Consider the following 26,548-nt stretch of genomic DNA (forward strand, 5'->3'; position numbering starts at 1 on the left):
TATCTATCTATCTATCTATCTATCTATCTATCTATCTATCTATCTATCTATCTATCTATCTACATGTATCTTTAATCCCTGTTGGCTGGGTGAAAATGTCTGTATAAACTCCCAGCTCCTAAAACAGAAGAAGGCAACTCATCACAATCATCATTATCCACAAAATGTAAAAACCTCAACATTTTCCAGGAGTACTGAGGATCTTAAATCATTTTTTACTTTCATTATTAAGTGACTATATGTGGCATCCATTGTGCCCTCCCCAAAGGAAAACTGGATACAAAGAGGATTATTAAATTTGAATTCAGGTTTTTGTTGAATTTGAGAAAATTGGGGATTCAAGTCTTGCAAACTTAAATTTTTCAATCTTGAAAAAAATAACAAAATTCAGCAGCTAAAAGCTGGCAAGCTTTTATTGAAGTCAGGGGTGTTTTTCCAGTATTCAAGCTATTTTCTCATTTTAAAAAAAGCTCGAATTGAATAGCTTTTTAAAAATTCTTTGTGAATTAAAGTGATCTAGTTTTTTCTGATGCAAATCTTTGCATGGTCATGATAGAGACATTTATTTCACAATTGAGTTTATGGGTTTTGAAAATCAGTAAATCATCAATTCAATGAAAATGTCTTTCCTCCAATCATAAGTGTCAGCTCTTGTGCTACATATATCCTTTTCTTTATCAATAAGAGCTCTAAAATATGCAACCCCTATCACTTTCCAATCATTCTTATTGTATACATGATAGACATCCTTTTAGTTTGGCACAAAAAAGATTTAGGAATGGGACTGAATTTAGCTTTTCATTTCCCTCAATAATGTTCAAGACTCCATTTAAATGTTCTACTTTTATGTTCACTTTAAGACATGAAAACATCCTGGATTAGGAATCCAGGAACTAAGAGAAAAAGTTGATTGTTTGCCATAAAATATCTGAATTGGTGAAATAAAGTTCCCAAAACATTCTTAAATCGCCCTTAACTATGATTTGTCTAATCTGGGATATCCACCAAATTCCATTCCCCACTTAACACTAAAGTTTGGGTTTTGGCTGTTCAGCATTTTTTATTTTATAAATAACCTGCAAGAGATTGGCTAGTACCTTGGTTTGCACCTTTACAAAATAACTAGGGGCACATTTACTAATGCTTGAATATCGTTAATTAACCCTCGATATTCGACCCTCGAAGTTAAATCCTTCAACTTCGCATATCGAATATTCGAGCGATTCGAAGGATTTTAATCCATCGATCGAACGAAATTCCTTTCGATCAGAAATTGGCTACAAAGCCTATAGGGACCTTGCCCATAGGCTAACATTGATGCTCGGTAGGTTTTAGGTGGCAAAGTAGGAGGTCGAAGTTTTTTTTTAAAGAGACAGTACTTCGACTATCGAATGGTCGAATAGTCAAAGATTTTTCGTTCGAATCGTTCGATTCAAAGTCAAAGTCGTAGTCGAAGGTCGAAGTAGCCAATTCAATGGTCGAAGTAGCCAAAAAAATAACTTTGAGATTCAAAGAATTTTTTATTCTATTCTTTCACTGAAGCTAAGTAAATGTGCCCCCTAGTGTCTTCCTTGCAGTTTCCCCCACAGGGTAACCTACTGGGGGTGCCAGAAAGTATCCACCCTACTCATTAAGTGGTATCCAACACACTGACTATAGTTACACCCCATCTATTTTTTCCATCACATTAGATGGTGTTACCCTAAGTCCTTTGCTTACAGCATTTATCGAGAGGAGAAAATTAACGACACAAGCTTCCCTTCCCATTTTCATTATATTGTATGGAAATTGGTGTGGATTAGAGTGGGACTGCAGAGCCATGTGAGTGGTGTGCTCAAGTCTATCCTATTTCCATAAGGTCTCCTAGTAGTTATATCTAAATACATATACAGTACCTAGGTTGGTTCCTGGCCCTCTGCTCAGCAATAGACTAAAGGGTCTGAGGCCCATAGGATCCAAAGCGACCCCCACTCCCCCCGGGCCCTCTGCCCAACTGAAACCCCCTCACCCCAGTCACAACCCCCCCCCAACACCCTCTATGTACCTGATCTCTTGCTGTGGCCATGACTGTGGCCAGAGGGAGCTCATGGGGGTAGCATGGGGTATCAGGCAGGAGTGGGTCTAGGTCAGTGGGCCCACTGGGTTTTTTCCCAGTGTCCTGCCAGCCCAGTCCAACCCTGCACAATATTAAAAAATTATACTTGGGCCCATCCTACAGATGGTGATTTTTCTGCCTACACCATGTTCTGCAGTGCTTTATCTGGGGGGGGGGGGTATATTCAACGGCATAACATAAAGTTGAAGTAATTCCTATATTTTTCTTTTGAGATCAAACGTGTGAACAAGAACTTTTTGTAAATCACAGTTATATTTCAAACTCAAACTTTCTGTGCATCCTGCTCTTAGGCTGAACTGTAGGTAATCAATCTCAGTATAGAAGCCAAGTGCCCACAGACATCAGTGGAAATACAGAATACATTTCAGTGGAATAAAAGGCTGAGCGATTTTTCCAGAACCCTCATGATAAACAGCATGTGGTGAAGATTCCTATATTATTTTAATTATGACTCAAACAAAGGTCTCTGTACAGAAGATTGTCTAAAAGGAATAACTTAAGGAAACACAGCCCTTAAACCATATCAGATTATGCTCTTAGACATCTTTCCCAAATGCTTTATTGAAATCCCACACATGAATAGGATTTCCTCCTTGTGATTTATGCTTCTCTGCCAAGTCCTTCATACTTTGTTTCTTGGCTTGAGAAAAAACCCTGAAAAATGGTAAACACTCGACCCAATAATCCAGGTCATGTGCCATTGCTTAAAGCAACTGAAACCTATAAACATTAAACGGCCCTAATGTTCCATAGATCCCTTTCCCAACCCGCAAACAATCATATCATTAAATATCTCTATGCATCACCTGTATATTTACCTATTATTTTCACAGCTGCTGTATGTTATTAAACAGCCATTATTTATTCTTAAAATATGCATTTAATTTTGGTTCTCTAATAGTGATGGGCGAATTTGGGCAGTTTTTGATGCCGGCGTCCGTTTTTTTGACGCCGACGTCCGTTTTTTTGGACGCCGCACATTTGCCATCGAAAAGGACGCCTGCGTCCAATTTTTTTGACACAGGTGCATTTTTGCTGGCAATTTCGCAAATTTATTCGCCAGCGGCGAATCGCAGGAATAAATTTGCCCATCGCTATTCTCTAAGTAATTGTGACTTTTTAAACTCTACGTGTTTGTTAATGAACTGTAAGTTGAACAACTTTCTAAACTTGGCCAAAGACAATCATTTCCTCCCTTCTTATTTATGTTCTTGCAATTCCACGGATGCATCAATTTTTATAAGGTTGCCATTAACAATACAGTTAAATCTATCCAGCCAATATAATAGCCTGATGCAGATAAAGTTATAAGTATTGACATAAATGAAATATATTCTGGTTTGAATCCTTTAAAATACAGGCAGTCCCTGGGTTACGTACAAGATAGGGTCTGTAAGTTGAATTTGTATGTAAGTTGAAACATATACATTTACTTATTAAATGCAACTTAGACAGATGTGTGACTTAACATAGTATTTATTTTTATCTTTCTGTGCTCCACAGTAGGCAACACACAAGAGGGGATTGGGGCAGGTGGTTTATTAAAGCTAAATTCTAATAAAGGTCAAGCAAATCACAGTTTGTTACTGTCATAGCCTCCATTTGTAAGTGTGAGTTGTAGGTAAGTCAGATGTTTGTTACTCGAGGACTCTTTGTAGTTCCATCATACCATATCATTATAACACATACCCAATTACAGCATAATTAGGCCTGGGCAGTTTTTATCATTGTTCATGAAACTGTATATTTTAAAGAAAAATATACCACCCTTTTTGACAAAAGCTCATTCAGTTGGGCTTCGGTAGAAATAAATATGAGGGGGGGGATTACTAAAACTCACATTTATCTTATTTTATCTGTTTTTATTAAAATAAAGTCAATCCAACTCCAATCCATGAATTTAATTCATTTATCGAAAAATCAGCTCGAAAAAGTGTAAAATAAATCGCATCAATTGTGCAATTTTTTCGAACTTAACGCTACAAAAACTCGAGTTTATTGAATTGCCACAGCATTAGCTCGGATTTATCAGATTTATCGGATTATCGGATGGAAACCAATGTGGATCATGATGTCAAGAAACATCTTCAGGGACATCTGCTATTGACTTCTACATGACCTTGACAGGTTTTAGCTGGAGTATTCTCGAATTTGAATTTTTAGCAGCATATATATATATATATATGTAAATTCAAGGTTTTTTCCCCCAGACAAATTTGAGGTTAATAAATAGTTATTTTTGTTTTTCATACAGGCATACAACAGATTGAAAGGGAAACCATGATAGTCATCCTTTGCTCACTGGCACCAACTTCCCTCCTCCTTTAAGCTCACATGGCAAGCCCACACTCATTTTTAACCATTGTGAAGTGATAGATTCTAGGGCTTGACGTTCCTCTCCATTCTAGAGAATCTGGGAACCATCCAGTATAGAAACCAGAGAGACTTCAAGTCCTATAATCCATTACGCTAGCATATTAAACCTTCACTGAGATAAACACTATCTTTTTAATTTGTGGAAAAAAACTTAAACGCAATGAAAATCCTGTTCAACAGTTAAATAAATACTGAGACATATTACAGTCATTATTTTTTATTATCTTGTGATATGTTTTGAAGTTTTTTAATCATATCAGTGTTTCAATCATAGGTTGCCATGTCCTCAGGTCTGGATTTGAAGAGAGGCCACAAAGGCCCAGGCCTAGGGAAGCATAAATTAAGGGGCCGCATGCTTCCCAGCTACAATGGTAATGTGTTTGATTCTGGAGCAATAAGCATCAGTTCATTGGATGACCTGAAGCCATTTATCAAAAGTACTTAGGTTCAAAGAAACGAGTTATACTTCTATTCCAAATTCAGTGTGTCTTTTATACTTCTAGGTAGCTCCGTGGTTCCCACAACAGGCCATGTAAATATGTATAGCACACTTGTGGCTAAAAAATATCATACATTTTCAGCACAATTGTGTCTGATGTCTGAACAAAATGGAACACAATTGAAATATAATATATAAATACACCAGTAACCCCTCAAAGTAACGTTGCTCTGAGTCCTCTGACAAAAGAAACACCACATTTCTTTCCTTCTATTGTGTACTCATGGGCTTCTGTATCAGACTTCCTGTTTTCAGCTTAAACCTCCAGGGCAGGGCTTGAGCATGCTCAGTTTGCTCCTCCCCGACCTCCCTCCTCCCCTCCCTACTGTAATCTGAGCCCAGAGCTATGACTGAGCAGGGAAATGCATGCAGGAAGTGATGTCACACCAAGTGAATATGGCAGTTTCTATCCTAAACAAACAGAGAGTTTCTAGAGCTGTTATTCAGGTATGGTAAAGAATTCTACTGAATAAATATAGTGTTATAGCTTGTACTATTGTGGCTAATTTATTGACCATAAACTTCTTCGGTACCTTTCCTTCTCCTTTAAGGGGGTTATTTACTAAACTCTGGTTGGGCTTTTTGGGACATTTTTGGGTTTATTTTTTAAAAACTCAAATTTATAGAGATTTATTAAAACCCAGTGCTGCAAAAATCAGAATTCGATAATATGCCATGACATGTATAAGTCAATAGCAGAGGTCCCTATCCTATTTGGAAGTTTCGGTGGTCTGCGCTGGAATAAGCCCAAAAATCGGAGTATTTCTGCTTTTCAGGCAAAAATCCAAAAAACTGTATGGGTTTTTTGGGTATGGGAGTTTGGTCGTGGTCTTTTCAGTGCCGGCCCACCCTGGGCAGGTGCCCTAGGCAAGCCGGGCAGTCGTGGTGCCGGCTAAGCATGTGCATGCGTGAATTTGCACTCACGTGCGCATGTGCAAATTTGCAAATTTTCACGCTATCGTGTACATTCGTGAATTGGAGTTTGCGCGCATGCGCAGAAGCACGAAAAGCGAGAAATAACACAGAGAGTCGGACAGAGAAGGGAACCGGACTTGGGGTAGACGACAGAGGAGGTATGTGTCCGGCACCCCCCTGCTTTGAGCCCAAGGCACCTGCCTACTCTGCCTACCCCTAGTTCCGGCCCTGGGTTTTTTATGAGATAAATTCGGATTTTAATAAATAACCCCCCACTTGTAAGGGGAAATGCTGCATTCTGAGTAAAACATTGCATTGTCTTTGAAATTGGACATTACACACTGCTGTTGTGTAAATAAATGACCCCTTATGTCTCTTATTCCCCCAAATAAATCTCACTTTTGACCACTAGAGGTCCTTCAGACCCCATTTAGGGACTGGTATTGAGAGGGTATCTAAGAGATAACAAGAAGAAGAGCAAGAAGGACTGTGTCTGTGGGATAGCTGGTATAGTAGGGAGAGATGGTGTCTATAGTAACAGTGGAATAATATTTTCTGGGAAAGGAGTGTGACTGTGGGATAGCAGGTATAGTAGGGAGAGGTGGTGCCTATAGTAACAGTGGGATAATAGTCTCTGGGAAGGGAGTGTGAGTGTGGGATAGCAGGTATAGTAGGGAGAGATGGTGTCTATAGTAACAGTGGATAATAGTCTCTGGGAAGGGAGTGTGACTGTGGGATAGCAGGTATAGTAGGGAGTGATGGTGCCTATAGTAACAGTGGATAATAGTCTCTGGGAAGGGAGTGTGACTGTGGGATAGCAGGTATAGTAGGGAGTGATGGTGCCTATAGTAACAGTGGATAATAGTCTCTGGGAAGGGAGTGTGACTGTGGGATAGCAGGTATAGTAGGGAGAGGTGGTGCCTATAGTAACAGTGGGATAATAGTCTCTGGGAAGGGAGTGTGACTGTGGGATAGCAGGTATAGTAGGGAGTGATGGTGCCTATAGTAACAGTGGATAATAGTCTCTGGGAAGGGAGTGTGACTGTGGGATAGCAGGTATAGTAGGGAGAGGTGGTGCCTATAGTAACAGTGGGATAATAGTCTCTGGGAAGGGAGTGTGACTGTGGGATAGCAGTTATAGTAGGGAGAGATGGTGGCTATAGTAAGAGTGGATAATAGTCTCTGGGAAGGGAGTGTGACTGTGGGATAGCAGGTATAGTAGGGAGAGATGGTGTCTATAGTAACAGTGGATAATAGTCTCTGGGAAGGGAGTGTGACTGTGGGATAGCAGGTATAGTAGGGAGAGATGGTGTCTATAGTAACAGTAGATAATAGTCACTGGGAAGGGAGTGTGACTGTGGGATAACAGGTATAGTAGGGAGAGATGGTGCCTATAGTAACAGTGGATAATAGTCTCTGGGAAGGGAGTGTGACTGTGGGATAGCAGGTATAGTAGGGAGAGATGGTGCCTATAGTAACAGTGGATAATAGTCTCTGGGAAGGGAGTGTGACTGTGGGATAGCAAGTATAGTAGGGAGAGATGGTGCCTATAGTAAGAGTGGATAATAGTCTCTGGGAAAGGGAGTGTGACTGTGGGATAGCAGGTATAGTAGGGAGAGATGGTGCCTATAGTAACAGTGGATAATAGTCTCTGGGAAGGGAGTGTGACTGTGGGATAGCAGGTATAGTAGGGAGAGATGGTGCCTATAGTAACAGTGTATAATAGTCTCTGGGAAGGGAGTGTGACTGTGGGATAGCAGGTATAGTAGGGAGAGATGGTGTCTATAGTAACAGTGGGATAATAGTCTCTGGGAAGGGAGTGTGACTGTGGGATAGCAGGTATAGTAGGGAGAGATGGTGTCTATAGTAACAGTGGATAATAGTCTCTGGGAAGGGAGTGTGACTGTGGGATAGCAGGTATAGTAGGGAGAGATGGTGCCTATAGTAACAGTGGATAATAGTCTCTGGGAAGGGAGTATGACTGTGGGATAGCAGGTATAGTAGGGAGAGATGGTGTCTATAGTAACAGTGTGATAATAATCTCTGGGAAGGGACTGTGACTATGGGATAGTGGTGGGCCACTGAGCACTGTAGGGAGGTGTGGGGGGTTAATTCTGTACAAAGATGTATACAGTGCATTCTTATCCATATTGCTTATTTGGGTCTGTGCTTTGTCAATGACCAGATGTAGGACACCCCTTCTTATAAAGCAAAGATCAATGAATACAGAGCATCATCTAAAATATGCCTGAAAAAGTATCCCCTTACTTCTTTAAAAGCACATTTGGAACTGCACATTTGTGTAATTTGGGCATATAAAAGAGCATTCATTTACAAGCCTTCTCCTGTGCTTTAGATGCCCCCTATGTCATAGCCTTTAGAAGTTTGAGAAAACTGATCCTTCGTTGTCATGTTTGGCAGAGCTCAAAGCAATGAGCTTGTGCAGTTGGGTATACAAATCCCTTCCTCATGTTTTCCCTAGAAGGTGATGGCTTTGTGCAAATTATTTCCAGCTGGTGGGGCAGGCAGTGAGGCAAAGGATTCCATCGATAGTTGGCAGCCTTGGGAACTGGATGGGAGCCTGTGACTGTCTGCAGTTACCACCAGCAATCTTTTATGTTGGCTTCTGGAACTCTGGTGGCCTTTTGGTCCTTCTGAGTCATCACTTTAAAGAATGATGTCTTATTAAACACAGATATAGAGATATATAGATGTCAACTAACTAGGGAGATCTGCAGAAGGTCTATCAATAATTAAAAAAAGCTCCAAACGCTATTGCTAATAAAGTTATATATTTTACTTTATATAAAATAATGATGATATATAGATAGATTATAGATAGATAGAACATTGAGCCTTTAATTGGAAAGGGAAATACAATCATAACAGACTTGACGTGAACATTTCCCCCATAGAGTGTTGGTAGCACCCAGACTATTATTGCTCAGCTTGCTGGATAATTTTGAATAAAGCGATTAATATTAAAGCAACCTCGTTTGGCTCACTCCCCTACTTGGCAGCTCATTTGGCTGCAACACCAATACCAACCCTTTTAATGATCTTTAAAATTCAGTTGTAATATTTTTGCTAATATAAATCTTTTCTTGCACACTTTAGGCTCAATAAACCACTTCCACACAACTTATGGATCATGGAAGTAAATTAATTCGGAGAATTACATGATTTATAACGTCAGTAAAAGTACAATTAAAACCCAGTATGGAATATTAATTTATGAGCTCATATTATACGCTAAGGCGCATTTTACATGCACGTTACCTGTTGGTGGTATCGTTATTGGGATAATAAAATATTATTTCTGTTCTTGTTGGAACGTAGGAGAAAAATCTAATTAAAAATATGAATACCTGTTCTGATTATTTCTGCAGCTGTAATTAGAACTTTCCATCCTTTAAATTCAATCAAGGCTCACAGTTCTTTTATTATACTTTCCATATCTGAAGCAATACAGTAACATAATGCAAATCAGCTCTAGTGCATTATTCCACAACAGCCAATCACCATTTAGCTCAGTTATTTTTGTCAGGAGCCCCCAAATCAGCTTTGCAACCCAAAAATGGGTACCTTGTTTTAATTAGTATTTTGTTATGATTATATTATATTCAGTTTGATCCTGTCCCACTCTAAACATCATGAGGACCCAACCAACCAAAGAATCCTATAGTTAGCTTGAAATGAAACAATCATCTGATTGGATGGTACAAGTTCTTGGACAGTTGCATTTATAAAAAATGTGGGTGATACAAATAAAATCTGGGGAACAAATAAATGTTTCCCATATTAAAAATTATTCTTAATTGTCCTGGATATCCATAAAATTCATTGTATTCATATCAATGAGCCATAAACTGAGTATAATGTAATACTGGACTATGGTTTTTGGAATTTTTTGGTTTTTAAAGATATGTTTGTTTTGATGTTTTTTATTTTACTTTTTTTTTTTTCATTTCCTTGGAGGTTTCTGCACGGTTCCTCAAATTTATATATTTAGGGGGTTATTTACTAAAATCTGAATTAATCTCTTATTTTATTCAAAAACACCACACTCCCATGCCTGATATTAGCTTATTTATTAATAAAAAAGCTTGATTTAATCAGATTGTGGAAAAACTTGATAAAATTGAGTGAACAATCATATTGCTCAAATTTTTATGGCTTTTTTTTTTAATGCAAATTTTTTAGGCTTTCTTACCAAATAGCTTGAATTTGTCAAGTTTTTACCCGAAAACCCAGAAAAAGTATGATGTTCAGGCTAAACCCAGCACAGATCATGAAAACTTTAAATTGCAATAAGTGCTTTTCCCATTGACTTATACAGGACCTCGACAGGTCTGAGATGGAGGATCTTTGGATTCGGGCTTGTTGCAGTATAGGGGTATACTAAATCTTGAAAAATTCTAGGTTATTTTTTTCTCTAAAAATTCAAGTTTCCTGCTAAAAACAAACACGAATTTTTCGAGATTTTAACATTTGGATTTTAACAAATAACCCCCTCCTATGCACTCAGCCTGAAGCATCACAATGATGTCTGTAATGAATGACAGCTGGTGACTGTCATCGCAAGAATGAATTGTTTCCTAAACATAACGTGAACTTGACCAAGATGATGAAACCTTAAAAGAAAATATTTTGGGTCAAGCACATGTTTTAGGGGAAAAAAACTTTTCCTTGATGGTATTCCACATCCAGTATAACTGTTTTAGCATGGTTTGAGTAAGCAGATGGATTGGCATAGTCAATGTGTAGAAGTGAGGTATGAACAGAGGCATGTTACCACTGAAACATGGATCCTTAGCATATGAACTCAACTGTATGATCTGCCTAACAGCTGTATAAACACAATGCAAGACTTATCTCCTGTGGAGAGTGAACGAGGTGCAGTTTTTATCGAGAGACTAATGTGTCAACTTGTCTTTCTCTGCTACTCAAGGAAAATCTTAAATGAAAACACTCTATCAAGTCGAGAAAAGGTGGGCCATGAAGTGTAGGTCAGAGATCTGTTTTTCTTTTCCGATATGGGAGAGCTGAGCTGTAATTTAAATTTACAGCCATCAATAAATTAAAAATGTACATAAGTACAGTGAGTGTTCTAAATTAAGGTGGTAAAATCTCTCGGAAAAGGCCAAATATTGTGTATGAGGGAAAAAATATTTCATTAATGTTTTTTAGAGCTAAGAATATATAGAAGTACTTCCTTCTGTAATTGAAGTTGACTTTGAAGAGGAAAACCAAAATGGAAACTGAAATATGAAATTGAAATTTGGCACAACGAGGTCAGAAAAATGTCAATCATTGTAGAAAAAAAACCACGCATGGGGAATTTGTGGATCGACGATGAGGCAACTGACAGGCCATTGATGCGATGCCCAGTTTTCCACCGCAATATTGGGATGAAGCCAAAAATTCCTATCCCAAATATACCCTTTCAGGCCTCTAATATAAAGATTGCATAAGACTTATTGTCCATTACAACAAAGCAATAGCCATCTCAACATAGAAAAGAGGAAACTTTTCTCCTTTAACTTAATTTGAACAGAGTTATCTTTAAAGTCAGTAAAACAGAAGAATCAGAACTCAAAAATACTATGTATATAAAAGAGTCATTGTACGCAATGAAATAAGGTGTAGGCAGTACTATATGGCTACTAATAATATAATTAGTGGTTAACACTTGTGTGCAGGGGGCAGGTACTGATATGACTCAAGTCTCTTTTGTTTGCAAATCAGTTGGTCTTAAATATTTGGTGAAGGGTTGATGATCCTTCTTTTGTCAGAAGTCTTGCAAGACCTTTGGGATAGGACAAGGACAGAACCACAAATCACAACCTATAGGATCGTATAGCCAGGCTAGAGCAAGAAAAATGTCTAGGGGTAGATTTTTCAAAAATTTAGATCAATTTGTGTTTCTGTGGTAGAAATCACAAATTTGAATTCCCCATCTATAACCTGGCAAATTCATATAGAAGTCAATGGGAGTTGGATTTTCAAGCTATTTTTTAAATTGATACTTAATTCAAAATGTATCACTTATGTTAAATGAGTAGAAATGGTATAATGTGGTTTTGTTTCATTTGAATTGTTTTTACAAATTTTTTTGGCAATCAAGTTTTGGACATTTACATTTTTTATAAATTAGCAGTCAAGATTTTTGGCTTTTCAAGTTCGTTTTAATTTAAAAAAAAACATAAAAATAAAAAAAATTGTAACACAGGGAGGCAGATTTATTAATTTTATAATTTAAGTATTTTTCAAACTGTGAGAAATTTTTTTTTCTAAATAGCTAGTATTTTATAAAAAAAAAACCAATTTTGAAAATGTGATCAAAATAAAAAAATGGCATTGTTCAGCCCTTTTTGAAAAAAACATTTTAATGTATTAAAAAACAAAACTAAAGTTACTTATGTTTAAAATACACCTTCCATTGATTTTCATAGAACCTCACCAGGTTTTGGTTTTCTAATTATTTTTCATTGAAAATGTCTAGACACTTTCAAGATAAATTTAGCTTGAAAAACGGAAAACTCAATTTTGAAAAAAAAAATTTGAAACGCGAAAAATTGTAACCTCACGTTTTAATAAATCTGCCCCTTAATTTTTAGAAGACATTTTTGGAAACACTCATATGTTTAAACATATGGTGAAGTGTATCTCAAAACAGTAATGCATTCAGTAATGCACTTCAGCTTTACTTGTGCCACAGTATATATATCTTATTATAATTAATATTTCATTCTGCTCTTATAACAAAGACTGAAATGGTTAAACATTTATGACATATTTATAAAACAGCCATCATTTCCATGTATTGGTTTATTGCCAAGTGAAATAAATGACATGGTCAGGCCGGGCAGGTGGACCTACAAAGTGACTGAAACTGTCATGAAAAAATAGTTGAACACCTACCTGACAATAAATGCTGCTTCTATGGCACGCTAAGCTAAATGCCTGTGATGACACGTTACATGGAATATATGGGTGATGGAAGAATCCATCATCAGGAGGGAGCTCATAAATTTTAGTACAGTTTAGTGCGGAAGGAAAAGTCAAATGAAGACTCTTACACGTTACACGGTATAGGCATCTGCTCATTTCCCTTTATGCTAAAATCTCCTTCCTTCTAATATTGTAAAGCAAGTACCAGAACTGGCCTGTACACATATTGCAAGTCAATAAAAAGGTTTTGATGGTCACTCACTCCATACGTTTCAGGGTGTCCTCAACAGAGTATTGGCCCCATCAAGCCACAAAAGCTTCCAAATCAACTTAAAATGAACTCCGGAGACCCACGATAATTTCATTGTAATTTATTTCACAACATGTTTCGGATATAAATATCCTTCATCAGATGCTTGCACCTGATGAAGGATATTAATATCCAAAACATGCTGTGTACACATATTGCATATACTTTGTTTATTTAGAAAACAACCATACATTTTATTCCTACCTGAAACACTACTTCCTTGTATGCAATCAAGTTTTATTAACATGAAAGTTTGATATCAAGATTCCTGGCCTGTGTTTGGTCAGTGTGCACAATAATTATTATAATTATTGTATTATCCTCCCCACCTCTTGCATGTAGGAATCATGAAACTTTTAAGGGTGGGGGAAAATGGGGAGATTTAGAGACCTGTGATAAATTTTCACTACTGCGGGCAACTAAACTCTCCTTCCCACCGGCAAGAATCGGAATCGCCGTTGGATGGCATAAGCTTTGCTTCAGTTAACTGAAGTAGCCTGAATTTTTGGAAAACCAAAGCTTAAGCCATCCCACCGGCGATTCAAATTCTTGCGTGTGGGAAGGCATTTTGGGGAGATTAGTCACCCGCAGTAGTGAAGAATATTCACAGGCGACTTAATCTCCACCTGTGCCAGGTGGGAACATCTACTAAAATACTATTTCATCCATACACAAATTAACTGTTATTAACCTTAACCGCTAATATATTTATACAAAATTTTGAATGAAAACACTTGATTGCGTAAAATAGCATAAAAAACTCACACTAATACTGCATTCTATTATTCTGCAAAATCTAACCCTTTTCAAAAAAAAAAAAACCTTAAATTTTAAATTAGCTTGAATTTTGAAACTACATCTCCCATTGACTATACATTTTCAAATTGAAGTTCTCAAGATGTTTTCCAGTTTATCTAATAGAAGTAAATCTAGAGCAACTAGACTTGTTGAGCAATGATTGAAGACATTTAACTACTCCTTCGATTAGCTTCTTCTAGTTCAACTTACTGGTATGGGAAGTGCTCGGCATATAAACCCTTCTAATAATCGAATCACAATGGTGCAATGTAACTTTCAACTGTCACCTCTCTGGATAGTTACATTGCACGATTGTGATTGGATTATTAGAGTTTATATGAAGAGTTTATATGAAGAGTTTAGATGAAGATGACTTCCAATACCCGTCAGTTGAACTGAAGAAGCTGCTCAGATGAGTAGTGAAACATCTTCAATGATTACCCAGCAAGTCCAGTTGCTCTAGCTTTACTTCCACAAGATATACCATGACCTGGTTGAATGAAAACATTCATAGACATTTTTTCGAGTTTATAAATTGAAGAAGATTGAAGATCAGAAAACTTGACTTTGAAAAGATTCAAATTCAACTATTTGAAGCTTGAAAAAGAAAAAAAAGCTCAAATTGTGGAAGAATTCCAATGTTAATAAATCAGTCACCTATTTTATATTTTATCTTTGGCTTCAATTATGCTAAGTGACCATTAGTAATATTAATCATTAGAGACCATGGAAGCCACCAAACACTTTTGGTACAGATGTTACTAAGGCTTTTTGCTGGTATAGATAATATATTGATAATATAGATAATATTATTGAGTGGGAAACTTGCTCTTTTCGTCAAAGTGATTTGCACCTAAAATCATTTTCATGAAAGGTACTTGCATGAACATGAACCCCAGACTCCCATATAGTTGCACCTGGTGCTACTCCGTTCCTTCTGCCTTGATTACAAATCAAGCGCCTATTAACGCAGGGGAATGCTGGAGCTACTGCCACCTCCTGACCAGGTGGTAACTCCAGGGTTCCCTTCGCACCCAGCATCATTAGGTGCAGCACACTTGCACCTTAAGACTTGGGAGCAGGCATAATCCACAAGGAACACTGGAAATGATGCCAGGCAGACTTTAAAGATACTGCATCTAGGTAAGTCAATGCGCCCAAAGAAGCTTAGTAGTTCTTTAAGGGTTGTTTTGCTGGTATTATTATAGCCAAATACTTGGAAAAAGGCAATTAACATTTTCAGCTTTAAATAAAGGATGGCACTGTCATACTCTTGATGTATATGGAAAATGCTGGTTTAACTAAATGCAAGTTTGTGTTTTTATGTTTTTCTGCACATGTGTTGGTTAGCGCTAGATAGAAAACAGCTTCCTATGGCAAAGAGGAATCATTTCCACATTTTTTAACCTACCAGCTATATTCCCCACTGAATGCAAACTCAAACCTTTCTTTAATCTGCAGAGGACACTTTAAGTCATACAAACGTACTGCATTCTTTTCTTGGTAAGAAACATATAGAGTATGACCTGCAGGATGAATATTTTTTACACTGACAAGGCTATGGGTTTAGTGTTACTAAAATGGATGATGGGGTGTAGCAAGGAATCTGATATTTTGGCCGTTGGAATGTAAATATTACTGGTAACGTGATATTTAATGTATTTGTTCGCTAGCTTAACTGCTGTTATACATATGGAGCACAGCAAACAAACTTTTAGGAGATGCCAGATTTCACACTACAATATTAAAGTGTGTAGACTCCCTCCATTGTAGTTGATGACTGATTCACAGGTCAAGACATTAGGTGGGTTTTCTCTTATCTGATCACTGAGCAGAAGACTATGAATATCCCTTGGGTTCTGGGCCAAGTTGCGGTTTGCCACATTATTTAGAAGGAACCAGGAAGATTTGTTCTGTAAGTATTATCAGTGTGTCAGTTCTATCATACTGAGTATAGTTATTTATGAAAGTTGAAAGCTACACCTAGGGTTTTTTTTATCAAAATCTAAATATTTCTGATTATTTATTTTTTTTAAAAAAAGTCAGTGCAAACCTGACCTTATTTATTATTTGTTTTAAAACCTGAAATAATTGGATTTTCAGGCTAATTCCAGCGCAGACCACAGGAACGTCCAAATAGAATAGGGACCTCTCCCACTGACTTATACAACCTCAGCAGGTCTGACATGGAGTATTTTTTTGGATAAAAAGTAGCGAATACATTTGTAGTTTTTCTTAGATGTGTGTTCTTAGTCAGTGACTTCCACTTGGTCTAAGCCACAGAATAAATAAAGGCTACTTTAACTTTATATTTTAGAGGCGATGTTTAATATATCACTGAAAAATGTGTGTGTGGTTCACTAGAGGGGCCAAAAGATTGTCTATGGGAGACAGCCTGTAGGGAGAAATGTATATTGTTACTTATATTATCCTTAGGTGATTTGCTTTAAACCCACTTTGAAGACCACTTAGGGTTAGGGCTGAGGAAACATTGTTTTGAACTCCTAGATATGCAAGGCAGGGCCGGACATAGGGGTAGGCAGAGTAGGTCGCCTGCCTTGGGTGCAATCTTGGGGGGCACAATTTTAAGTGGCATTTTTTTCTTTTTTTAAACCCTGGTTTGCTTAGCCTTTAATAGTTTTTCAAATTTTATAAACCGCCTTTTCCAACCCCCTCTTGCCCGTGATTCGTACTGTGGGCAGAATCACTCCCCACCTCCCTCTTGGCAGCTGCTGGCACAGGTACATATTTGTGGGCAATATCTTGGCAGCTGCTGGCACGGGTAAACAGAAATTAGGGGCAATATGATGAACTTTTGGCTGCTGCTTGCACAGGTACATATTTGGGGGCAACATGATGGCTGCTGCTGGCACAGGTACAAATCAGGGGCATAATGAGGGATTGGCTGCTGCTGGCTCTGGTACAGATTGGGGGCAATATGAGGGATTGGCAGCTGCTGGCACAGGAACATGGGCCAATATGGTGGTTGCTGGCACAGTTACACAGATGTTTGGGGCAATAGGATGGATTTTTGGCTTCTGCTGGCACAGGTACAAATTAGGGGCAATATGATGGATTTTTTTGGCTGCCGCTGGCATAGGTGCAGATTGGAGATAGCAATATGATAGATTGTTTGGCTTATGCTGGCACAGGTACAGATTGGGTGTTTGGGGCAAACTGAGGGATTGGCTGCTGTTGGCACAGGTACAAAAGGGGGCAATATGATTGGTGCTGGCACAGGAACAGGGGGCATTATGAATGGTAAAATGGGAAATGGTAATGCAGAACTGGGAGGGGGGGGGGCACGGATTGAAGCCCTTGCCTAGGGTGCCAAAATACATTGAAGTATAGCAAGATGACTGATATGACATTCTTTTACATATGTGAAGCTACAGGGGGGCCTGACAGAATATCCCACCATAGTGGGGTGCAGGGATGGAGTGGGGGAAGTGAGACTGACATTTCTTAAAACCTCTGGGCTATGGCTCTGGATGTATCTGAAGCAATGGAGACCCCATCATAATTTTTGCTAATTACTGTTGTGTTTTTATACTCTGATTTGAAGACATTTTTTTACATGTTTTTTTTCATCATCTTTTAGTTATTATATAAAGTCAAACACAAACCGTGCTCCAGATTGCTCATCAATTAGTGAGTGCTTGATATGAGCGCATAAAACGTTTAAAGCCATAAAGTGGAAACATTAATCCTATGGGGTTGCTGGGAAGTTCCGCACAGGGAATGTACATTTAGGTAAGGGTATGATTTGTTATTTTTCTGCGTTCAGGATAGCTGCTAGGGAACATTAAACTTCTACAGAGGTCAAGCAAAGAAATAACAGTCTGTATCCTGCCTGGGTGATTTGTGCTGTCTAACTCCCATTCGTAGACATTAACAGATAAGTGGATGTCATTTCACAAGGCTTCATTAAAAATATTCTTCAAATTCCACATAAAACTATTTGAGCTGCTGTAAATTTTTAATAACATTTCTTATATCGAGATTTGCAACTAGCACTATTTATTTTAAAAGGGTTTAGTAATTAAAGGTTATTCTGAACACAATTTAGAAGGAAATTTCATATTTGAGACCTTGGTTTTAAGCCAGTTGGTGGTTGTGTTTCCTAAATTTATTTCCTCTAGTTAAAGGGACACTGTCGGACTATGTAGGGGGTACATTATCCCTTATAATACATGAGTGATACTCAGAGTTCCCTGTATAACTCAGCCTGCAGCCTTGTGTCTTTATATGGTCACAGAACAACCCCTCAGTGACTTCTAATATCCTTATTATTTACAGTAGGGGGTATATTATCCCTTATAATACATGAGTGATACTCAGAGTTCCCTGTATAACTCAGCCTGCAGCCTTGTGCCTTTATATGGTCACAGAACAACCCCTCAGTGACTTCTAATATCCTTATCATTTACAGTAGGGGGTACATTATCCCTTATAATACATGAGTGATACTCAGAGTTCCCTGTATAACTCAGCCTGCAGCCTTGTGTCTTTATATGGTCACAGACCCCCTCAGTGACTTCTAATATCCTTATCATTTACAGTAGGGGGTACATTATCCCTTATAATACATGAGTGATACTCAGAGTTCCCTGTATAACTCAGCCTGCAGCCTTGTGTCTTTATATGGTCACAGACCCCCCCAGTGACTTCTAATATCCTTATCATTTACAGTAGGAGGTACATTATCCCTTATAATACATGAGTGATACTCAGAGTTCCCTGTATAACTCAGCCTACAGCCTTGTGCCTTTATATGGTCACAGAACAACCCCTCAGTGACTTCTAATATCCTTATCATTTACAGTAGGGGGTACATTATCCCTTATAATACATGAGTGATACTCAGAGTTCCCTGTATAACTCAGCCTGTAGCCTTGTGTCTTTATATGGTCACAGAACAACCCCTCAGTGACTTCTAATATCCTTATCATTTACAGTAGGGGGTACATTATCCCTTATAATACATGAGTGATACTCAGAGTTCCCTGTATAACTCAGCCTGCAGCCTTGTGTCTTTATATGGTCACAGACCCCCCCAGTGACTTCTAATATCCTTATCATTTACAGTAGGAGGTACATTATCCCTTATAATACATGAGTGATACTCAGAGTTCCCTGTATAACTCAGCCTGCAGCCTTGTGCCTTTATATGGTCACAGAACAACCCCTCAGTGACTTCTAATATCCTTATCATTTACAGTAGGGGGTACATTATCCCTTATAATAAATGAGTGATACTCAGAGTTCCCTGTATAACTCAGCCTGCAGCCTTGTACCTTTATATGGTCACAGAACAATCCCTCAGTGACTTCTAATATCCTTATCATTTACAGTAGGGGGTACATTATCCCTTATAATACATGAGTGATACTCAGAGTTCCCTGTATAACTCAGCCTGCAGCCTTGTGCCTTTATATGGTCACAGAACCATATTTTATGATTAAAATAAGAACAGCAAACCCGTTTCAGTGACCCATAACACATCCTTTTTTAATTTTTTTGAAAACCTGATCAGAGATAAAGGAAACATGCAAAACAATGTCATCATCTGTGTATTAATATGGGGGGGTTTGTGGATGCACACCTAAGGCCAGTTTCAAAAAGTATAAAGCCCTGTCTAAGTAATTCAAGTAAATATGCCAGTGCATGTAATTTTGAAACAGGGTTTTTTTTGTTACAAAGTTATGATCATAATATTGATAAGCCACCATACCACGTCAAGGTAAAACCCCACATGGTGGTCCCTAACTTATTTATCTTTAGTCATAGTAAACAAGGTACATTACCTCTCTGTAGTAACAATTCTTTGTGTAAACATCTCCTGTGCCTTGGTTTCAACTCTGTGCTAGATCCTCCCCCGCCAACTGCTGAGCGGCTTTTAAGAGGGAGAGACTGCCTTAACCAACGCCCATTTTAGAAAAGTAGAAGTCAGGTGTTGTAATTAAAATCAAGGTAGAGTGATATGTGCAGTTGCACAATAGTGTGTATACATGTGTAAGTGAAATGTGAAGGTATGTATGGTAGTGGTAAGGGAAAGTGTATGTGTATTTGAGAGTATATGACTTCTACTTTTCTAAAATGGGCGTTGGTTAAGGCAGTCTCTCCCTCTTAAAAGCCGCTCAGCAGTTGGCGGGGGAGGATCTAGCACAGAGTTGAAACCAAGGCACAGGAGATGTTTACACAAAGAATTGTTACTACAGAGAGGTAATGTACCTTGTTTACTATGACTAAAGATAAATAAGTTAGGGACCACCATGTGGGGTTTTACCTTGACGTGGTATGGTGGCTTATCAATATTATGATCATAACTTTGTAACAAAAAAAAACCCTGTTTCAAAATTACATGCACTTGCATATTTACTTGAATTACTTAGACAGGGCTTTATACTTTTTGAAATTGGCCTTAGGTGTGCATCCACAAACCCCCCCATATTTATCATCGGTGTATTGTTAAGAAAAAAAATATTGTTTTGTGTTTTTACATTTTTTTCCCCTGGTTTCTATTTCCTTATAAACATTTCAAACCACTTCAGTAAAAAAACAAGTAATAGAAATCAGACTGCCTTGAAATAGGCATGTAAATAGCTTCAAGTGCAGCCGTAGTAATTAGTGTTACTTTGAACCTTTGGAAGTGTTGCAGTTTATTTTTCCAAAGCATTTGCAAAAGCGTGAAATCATAACAAGAAAACACCAGATGTGCAGAAGACTTCTCTGCTGAAGAACTAAACAATAAAGACTTGCACTTGTTTGATCAGTATGAAGATAATAAAAAACAGGGGTCACAGAACAAAAAAAGACCCTAGAAAACAAGACATATGATTGAACCAACTCAGATCAGGGCTGCAAGAGAAAGGGGAAAAAAGGAGACTAAAAGAAACCTATGAACGTTTAGGAACAGATAAAGGTGTTGCTCAACTTTAAATTAACTTTAGTATTACAAAGACATTAATATTCTGAGAAAATTTGCATTTGATTGTTTTTTTTTTATTATGTGTGTTTTTATTTATTATTAAGCTTTTTATTCAACAGCTCTCCAGTTTGAAAGTTCGGCAGTTATCTGGTTACTGGGGCGTGTTTACCCTAGTAACCAAGCAGAGGTTTGAATGAGACCCTGGAATATGGAGAGGGACTAAATAACAAGAAAAGGCATACAAAAATAACGATAATAAAATTGTAAGCTCACAAAACAATCGTTTTTTGGCAGCCAAATACTCCAAAAACTATAAAAAAGGAAATAATGAAGATCAAAGGCAAAAGTTTATAGAAACGGGTTATTCTATAAAACATTAAAGTTAACTTTTCAAAAATTAGCGAAATGGAAAAAAATCTGCCAAATTTATTGAAGTCAATGGGCGTTTTTGCACGCAACATTTTTATTACTATACATTAGAGTCTATGGGTGTTTTTTTTCATGGCAAAATGTGGCTTAATATTTCGCTCATCTCTCCTTGATCGACTTTTGATCACTGTTTTGATCACAAAGAGGCCAAAATTCTGAAACGTCAAGGGGTAAATTTACTACAAGGTGAAAATTCGCCAGTGACGGCTTCACAGCCATCGCAACACTTCGCCAGGTGAAAATTCGCTCAGACAACACTAATTTACTAAAGTGTGAAGTATCTCCTTCAGTAGCGAAGTGACGCCTGCACCTAGGAGGTCCCCCAAAGGCTTAAACAGCAGTTCGGCAGGTTTTAGATGGTGAATGGTCGAAGTCAAATTTTTAACAAGACAGTACATGATGAATTTCGATATTCGAATTTTTGAATTTTTCTTTTAAATTTTTAAAATTCTAATGGAATTTGGACTATTCCCAAGTCAAAGTACACAAAAAATAGTTTGAAATTAGATTTTTTTTTTCATTCGAAAATTCACCTCAAATCTGCTCGTACTGTTACATTTTTTCTCTAAAAAGTTGTATTTTTTAAATTTCTCTAAAACCATGATTAACTCTAACACTGGTCCCATAGAAGTCAATGGTGGCTGAGACCTTTAAAGGTTTTCTATTTTTTTCGCTTGTAATTGTCTGAAAAATGTTGGATTTAGAGGTTTCAGAGATATTCCTGTTATTTTCCAGATAGTTCACAACTTTTTTCCGCATGTACTTTTTATATTCAAATGTTTTAATAACTTTCAATATGCATTCGTGGTTTTAGAAAAATATAATTCAATCAGGGTTTGAAAAAGCTCTAATACCACTAACATTTTACCTTTAATAAATAGGCCTCTATGTGTAATTTTTGTCTGACCACAAAATTAAACATTCAAGCACAGAATTATAAAAGTTATTCCTGCTGTCCAAATGGCAAAAAAGTTGTCCCATCCCTAATTATGGCATCCCTTCATCAACTATTTAAGCCAGTCAGTTTGGATGCTGAAGTGCAAATTTGTCCTGTACCAATCACATTACTGCACATTCATGACCTTTGCACTAATAGATTTTTCCATAAATTGGTTAAACTTCCATTAATCTGGCATCAAGAAAAGCTGAGATTGCAATTCTAAACATTGTTATATGCCATAACAAATAATAACAATAAAAATCGAACATTTTAAGGACTTTAGCAATCTGATGTCCTCTTTAATTTTTAAAAATACAAAAATGAACACCAGCCATAAAGGTTCTTATATCTACAGCATGTTCAAAGTTCATTTAAGGTGAACTATCATTTTGGGATTCAGGACACCTACTTATCCAGCTAATCTGGCGACATGTTGACAAATTACTTCTTTACGTGCATTTTTACGAGAATTTGCAATTAAATTAGAAATCTACCTAGATATAAAACTGGGATTGAAGACCAATAAAATATTGTTCATTCAACAGAAATTCCCTTTTATTCGTATTCAGTCTGACTGGATGTACCTTTTTTTAATTTTGGGTTTCCGCCAACTTCTTACTTTTATGGATCCTAAATAATAGCAAACGTCAGGCCACCCTGACTTGTCTGTAATTCGTTTTCTTTATTATAGTCCTCCAAGGGTTTAAAGCGGGCCAGGTCAGGCCGGCCCAATGGCGGAATAATAGCTGTCTAAAGCTAGAATCTGTTGTTCACATTCAAAAGTAATTTTATAATAGCTCAGCCTTAACTAGTACTAAGGGCTCACCATGCATTTTCCTTGTCTACAGTGTCTGGATGAAACAGCACATGTTACAGAAAATATTAATGCACACCATTCTGGATGGTCTGTGTTTGAAGATCGTCTGTGATGCAAAATCCCTTGATCTACTCCCAAACTTGGCAAGGACACAATTTAAATGAAATGCATACAGTTGTTTGTTACATAGTTAGTTAGTTAGTTAAATTGGGTTGAAAAAAGACAAAGTCCAATAAGTTCAACCCCTCCAAATGAAAACCCAGCCCCATATACACACCCCTCCCTACTTTTAATTAAATTCTATATACCCATATCTATACTAACTATAGAGTTTAGTATCACAATAGCCTTTGTATTATGTCTGTCCAAGAAATCATCCAAGTCCCTCTTATAGTCATTAACTGAATCAGCATCACAACATCACCCGGCAGTGCATTCCCCAACCTCACTGTCCTGACTGTGATGAACCCCCTACTCTGTTCCTTTAAATGAAACTTCTTTTCTTCTAGTCTGAAGGGGAGGCCTCTGGTACGTGATTCTCTTTATGGGTAAAAAGGTCCCCTGCTATTTGTCTATAATGTCCTCTAATGTACTTGTAAAGTCTAATCATGTCCCCTCACAAGCGCCTTTTTTCCAGAGAAAACAACCCCAACCTTGTCAGTCTCCCCTCATAATTTAACTCTTCCCTCCCTCTAACCAATTTAGTTGCACTTAGTCTCTGCACTCTCTCCAGCTCATTTATATCCCTCTTAAGGACTGGAGTCCAAAACTGCCCCCATACTCCAGATGAGGCCTCATAAAGAGACAGAATTATGTTTTCATCCCTTGAGTTAATGTCCTTTTTTATACAAGACAGAACTTTATTTGCTTTAGTAGCCACAGAATGACACTGCCCAGAATTAGACAACTTGTTATCTACAAAAAACCCCAGATCCTTCTCATTTAAGGAAACTCCCAACACACTGCCATTTAGTGTATAACTTGCATTTATATTATTTTTGCCAAAGTGCATAACCTGCATTTATCAACATTGAACCTCATTTTCCAGTTTGCTGCCCAGTTTCCCAATTTAGACAAATCACTGCGGAAAGTGGCAGCATCCTGCATGGAACCTATAGTTCTGCACAATTTAGTCTCATCTGCACAAATAGAAACAGTACTTTCAATGGCCACCTCCAGGTCATTAATAAACAAGTTGAAAAGCAAGGGACCTAGTACAGAGCGCTGCAGTACTCCACTAACAACACTGGTCCAATTAGATCCACATGTATGTTTAAGGGAAATTATGTTACATTTATAGAGTTTTAAGAGGCTACATGTGAGAATGTAGGCCGGTGGGGACGCCCACGGTGGTAAATTCTGCATGCCAATGCACGCTGCATTTTCTGGTCAATCCTCAGATGTTCATGCTGTTAACTCATTAGTTGATCACTTTTCTATGATTTGACAAGAAGGGCAAAATTCTTTATCTTCTGTTGTATCTGCCCAAAACAGAGCCTCGTAGGGTGTCTCCTGAGGTGGGTGAGACGGTCTGGTTATCCGCTAGGAACATCTCTTTGATTGGTTCCTTCCGCTATGCTAGGACCTAAGCTCATTGGCCCTTTCTCAGTATCTGATGTCATCAATCCTAGTACTGTCCATTTAGAACTGCCCCCAAAGCTGTGGAAAGCACTGGAAAGATTATGGTCCTGAGGAGAGATCTTGGGTTTCTGCTTCTGATGTCTTATAAGGCATTTTCATGCCAGGTTTCCTGATAAGCCTAGGGGTCCAGTTGCCCCCTGTAGAGGGGCAGGGTAATGTGAGAATACCAGGTGGTCCAGTGGGCCTCAGGGCCACCAACCACACCGATTGTTGCCTGACAATCCGTACTGAGTTACTGTTTGATATTGACTACAGCCTGTGACCTTGATTATGCTACTGCTTCTTGATTTGGTACTGCATTGCCTGTTCCACGATTACTGCATAGTCTGCTCCCCCATCCATTCTCTACACATTCAGTTCCCTTGCCTGCCCAGAACTCTTTCCTTGGTCAAAGGTGACAGTGGAAAAAGTAGTCTCCATACAAGATGAATTACAGCTAAAGTGCATTATTCTGTTCTTCTGCACTGCCCTTTGGATCTCCTTCTCCATTGTTCCTTTGTTAAACTCATTAAAGGCATTCTGTCACGGGAAACCATGTTTTTTTAAAAAACACATCAGTTAATAGTGCTGCTCCATTTTTCAAAAGAGCAACAGATTCTTTTATATTTCATTTTGAAATCTGACGTGGGGCTAAACATATTGTCAGTTTCCCAGGTGCCCCCAGTCATGTACTGCAAGTTGGAGTGATATTGCCCCCCCCCCTCCATGGTCACATATAAAGCAGACATAATATTGTAAATATACAAGGTGAGGCAGGGGAGGAAGGTCAAATTTTGAATTCATGTAAGTTTTTTTATGCTCCCTTAAATTTGAATGAATTCAAAATTCAACTGGCCAAAATTTAATATCAAAATCTAATTTTTAAAACTCAAATTTAAACAACCCAAAAACTTGAATTGAATTTGATTCGAGTTTTTCTCAAAAAAAACTTGAATGTCAGGAAGGCTCCAAATTGATCTCTGGACTTCTCCCATTGACGTAAACAGTAATTTGGCAGGTTTTAGGTGGCAAATAGTCAAATTTTAACTCTTAAAGGAGCAGAGTATGATAAATCTCAAAAATCAAATTTGAATTTTTTTTAAAAAACTCAAATCAAGTTTGGATAATTCCCTAGTCCAATTTGACAGTTCTGACCATAAAAAAATGAAAGAATTCAAATTTGAATTTTCAATTTGACCCTTAATAAATCTGCCCCTAAGTTTAATGGCTGAGCTCAGAGTCCCACCATCCCATTGGACATCAATGAAGAGGGATCAAGTTCCACTTGAATGACACATCGTTCTGTGTGCAACCTTCTGTGGTTGATTTTGTTGAAGAAAGGGGCTTGTGTAGGGACCCATAAGGTTAATAGTGACTATGGCTTTGAATCTGCACACTTCAATTTTAATTAGTTACTGGACAGATGTCTGTGTATCTTCTTTCTCTAATTAGTATATCCATATTATTGTTTCTTAGAGTTTATGACAACTTCCAAATATGTTGAACCGGGTGGATGTATTCAGGGAGCCTGGGATCAACAAGGCCCAGTAATATAATAAATAATTCAACATCTACAAACAAATAAAGAAAAACAAAGAGTAATTAATTACAAATTGTCTTGGAATTTCACAGTCTAACTCTAAAGGGCATATTTAGCGAAGAGATGAAGACAAATTCTCTGCAAAATTTTCAAAATATTTTTGAGATTTTTTTTGACTAGACTCTTCAGCTATTGATAAAGTCCTGCCCCTCATATTGACTTGGATAACCACCCCCTCTATGTGTATATTGGAAAACTTGTAGTGCAAAGGTTAACCTCCATTGTTTTCTTGTTGTGCTTGCT

The sequence above is a fragment of the Xenopus laevis genome, chromosome 6L (genome assembly GCF_017654675.1).
Source record: "Xenopus laevis strain J_2021 chromosome 6L, Xenopus_laevis_v10.1, whole genome shotgun sequence".
Taxonomy (NCBI): domain Eukaryota; kingdom Metazoa; phylum Chordata; class Amphibia; order Anura; family Pipidae; genus Xenopus; species Xenopus laevis.